General features: G+C 49.5%; 1 non-coding gene across 1 annotated transcript; it reads left to right on the plus strand.

Annotated features, from left to right (window-relative positions):
• The first annotated feature begins 2895 nt into the window (after window positions 1-2895).
• TRNAK-UUU lies at window positions 2896-2968 on the plus strand. Its single transcript has one exon. It is a non-coding gene; the product is annotated as a tRNA-Lys (tRNA).
• The last annotated feature ends 950 nt before the right edge of the window (window positions 2969-3918 follow it).

Here is a 3918-nt window from a genome sequence, read left to right on the forward strand (position 1 = left end):
TGAAAGAAAGGGTCTGTGTAAAACTGTACTACGTTGGGATGGGGAGTAAAAACGTTCACCCTTTGAAATTAGTCGACAGTTATTTCTTAAGATCCTTCTGTATGCCAAGTGCTGTTCTAAACGCCGGGGTTATGGGAATGCAAAAAATTTTGGAAAAGGAAAAGTAAAAAAGAAAGGTAACAAAAAAGACAAGGTCCTCACCAACAAGATCCCTGTCCAGCGGCACTTGCATCACAGAGTGACAGAGGAAAGAGATGGTTTATAAACAAGCAAATAAACAGAATTTCAGATGGAAATAAGCGCTGTCAAGTAAATAAAACAGGGAGGCCCAATAGAGTGGCATAGAACTTTCTCAGGGCAGAGTTACTCCATTTGTGGAAATCATTCACCTTGACAGGAAGGTTCTCCCCCTCTCTCTACCAATCAAAAACTCCCAAGAACTCCCAAAATCTGCTCTCCAAATCTTCACTAAAACCTTCCCGTGACCCATGACCCTCATTCATTCCACAACAGGTTTTGAGAGCTTGATCTGTGCCAGCCACTGACCAGGCACCGGGGACACATGGGAACTCTCTGCCTCCCAGCAGAAACATTGGAGGAGGCAAGACTGACCCAATTAGACAGGTGTTGAAGGTAGGTTGTGGTGAGTGCAGCAGGAGTGACAGCCTCAAAGGCCCCCAGCACGTGTAACCCGTAACCCGATTGGAGAGGATCAAGCAGGGATCTCTGGACAAGTCCTCATCCCTGTCTTTAAAGTTCAGAGGGAACTTCCCAAACCAACGGAACTTGGAAAGTGGGGAGAGGATGGCATTTCAAGAGTGGGGGGTTGGGGAGGACGGAAGGGAGTGGAAAAAAGCATTGCAGCTGTTAAATGACATGTCATGTAAACAGCTCCGGCTTCAGTGAACCCTCTCTATGCTGAGTAGTCCGGTTTCACACTGTTAACGCTTGAGGACATACAGTTTGAGACTTTGGTTCTCAGTGTTTGGTACCTGTCGATCTAGTCTTGTCTCAGGAGAGCAGGAAGCAGATCTTCCCGCTCTCTCACACTCAGCACTGTACTGAGTGGGCCCTGTGAACAGAGCCCTGTTGTAAGAAGCTGAGGTTAGGCCAAAGGCCAAGCCCCCCAGGACTGACTTCCTAGCACAGGCAGCTCCTCTCCTGGGGGGTAAGGGGGGGGGGCAGAAGCTGGTTTTGGTTTTCTTGGTAGAATCTAGACTTGTCATCTGATTCTTAGGGATCCACATCCTCATTTGTGAACGCTACCTTATCCATTTGTGGTTTTCCAATAGAGCGATTCCTCTCCCAAACCATGAGACGTGGAGGGACTCCCTCTCATCCTCTCCTCCCCCCCCCCTCCCCCCCCGCCCATTCTGGGAAGAAAATTTGTGCTTTTACCCTTTCTCTGCTGGGATCTGTAGAAAACACAGGATCAGGGATGCCTGGATTTGAAGGGCTCCCTGTGTGATCCCAGAAGGATAGAATAATTTAGCAGATTACATTTTTTTCATTTATTTTATTATGAAAAGAATGCATTTTTTTTACTCCAATAACACAGATGTACCCAAAGGAAATGGTGAGAGCCTCCTCTTACAAAATGTAGCCATTTTTATTGAACTGTCTTCTATCTTTAAACATCTCATGTGTAGGTAAACCCCAAATATACAAAATGTGTGATTAAAGAATGTATATTCATATACAGATCCTTTATTTTTTCCCCCACAAATATTATCCTATACATATTGCATAGCACCTTGTGTTTTTGTTTAACATAACATGGATATCTTTCCATAACAGGTTACCTTAAACATTGCTCCTACTTCCTGATACATTTCATTCCTGATACGTTCCGGGTCATACACATTTCCTAAAAGAATGCAAGCCTCAACGTTCCCCCAACGTAAGGGAGTGTCTCTGAAGCCCAAGCAGGGCTAAAATGGTTGTGAGGTTCTCCATCATAGGATTCCCTTCCTTTCAAGGGATCTTGTCCAATACCCCAAGAAATCATATGGCAACAAGGGAGCAGGATGAATGAAAAAATTAGTTGAGTGCGAGACACAGCTGCCAGGATCATAGGACTTCCTCAACATATAAAATCCCACCTGGCCAAAACCTTTCAGCGAAAGCTCTGGGAAAATGTTCAGATTCCCTGGGCGACTTCCTGTTCGCTGTTCCCTCTGCTCAGAATTCTCTTTCCAGGACTACAGGGGCCCAGTTACCATTCACAGCTCAGTTCAGGCTTCTCTATCCCCCTGGAAGACTTGGCTGCCCCTTCTGGTGTCGGCCGGGCGCCTAAGAAAGCCAGTTTCCCACCATCAAAGCGCTTGACTGCGCCTGTTAGTGTATCTTTCTGCTGCACTGAGGACCAGGACTGGGTCTTGGCAGCCTAAATTTGCTTAGTGCTGGAGAGCAGCATGCACTCGATGAACGTCTGTCGAGTAGATTATCAGAGTAGATTATCAGACACCTAATCAATTATTCATAATACGCCACCCACATGACGCTCTGGGGCTCTCCAAAGACCAACACTGGAATTAAAATCCCGCTGCTCAACCAGAAGCATGCTCAGAGTTCCAAAATCTGGAGACTTCTTTAGGGGATGTTCCCTTTAGGATGCTAGTACTTAGTTGGCGGAGGCGGGGGGGGGGGGGGGGGGGGGGGGGGGGAGCTGCCCGGGGGCGGGGCAGGTGAGGCAGGCAGGTTTTTTCTTTATAGTCTATCTCTGATGGGAGAGAAAACGATTCCATTCAGCCCAACACCCACTGGATCTTGATTTTGTAGTGTCACCTTCAGGAAATCAGTAAAAGGACTTAGGGTATTAATTGAGTGAGAAAAGAGTGCAGCCACATGGCCTATTTCACTGCGGATAGGGTTAGGAGAGGGCCTCCCTTGCGAGCCCGGATAGCTCAGTCGGTAGAGCATCAGACTTTTAATCTGAGGGTCCAGGGTTCAAGTCCCTGTTCGGGCGGAGGTTATTTTAAATTCCAGAAACAAATTTGAGATTGTTAACACGACACTTAGCGAACAGGTGAGGGATCATGCAAAGCCCACTGGGCTCCCTTCCTTGCTGGGCGGGAGGGGCACCACCCTGCGGGCCAGACTGGCCTCGGACTTCGCGCATGCGCACAGTTCCTGATTACGAGCCTTCCACGCTCAGGCTTGTCTCTTCCAACTTTGGAGTGTTCCGGTGTCTTCGGCTGCTTTTTTCCTTGAAACTTCTGTGTATTACTTTTATATACAAAAGTCTATAGACCCACAACCAATAAACTGCACCCCCGTCATTCCCGACAGCAATGCTCCTGACAGTAATTGCGCAGCGTTTGGCCAGGAGCACTTGTTGGCGCCCCGTTTCTTAAAGGCGCGGTGAGAAAACTGAGGTTCCAAAGATTCTTTCAGATAGAGACACGTGCTTCTGAGTCACATTTCCGGCTGGGAACCATCCTTTACCAGATTTCTGACGCGCCCACGAGGGTCCCTGGCTTTTGGGTCTGGCTTTGCAAAGGTTTTTGAAGGCACGTCTGTCGCCCAGGAGAAAAACTTATGAGCCTGGCGCGCTGACCACACTGGGAACTGCGAACAAACACTACGGAGCCTAGTGTGCGGTAGTGCGGCTAGGTGCGGGGCATTCCACGGCTCGGAGCTTCCCGACGAGGACTAACCCTCCGAACCTTCCCTGTAACACCGTAGCCTCCGCCAAGCGCGCGCGCTGAGACCCGCACGGCCGCTGCGCAAGCGCGAGCGTGAGCACGCGCGTGAGACCCGCTTCCCCGCAACAGACACACAACCGCTGCGCACGCGCAAGGGTTGGCTCGAGCTCTGAGACCAGCACCGGTGCTGCGCAGGCGCACGCGGGGGCCCTGGGCGGGGCTCTACGGAAATGAAAGCACCCTAAGTCCCATTGGGAGTCGGCAAAAACCC

The sequence above is a fragment of the Leopardus geoffroyi genome, chromosome D1 (assembly GCF_018350155.1).
Source record: "Leopardus geoffroyi isolate Oge1 chromosome D1, O.geoffroyi_Oge1_pat1.0, whole genome shotgun sequence".
Taxonomy (NCBI): domain Eukaryota; kingdom Metazoa; phylum Chordata; class Mammalia; order Carnivora; family Felidae; genus Leopardus; species Leopardus geoffroyi.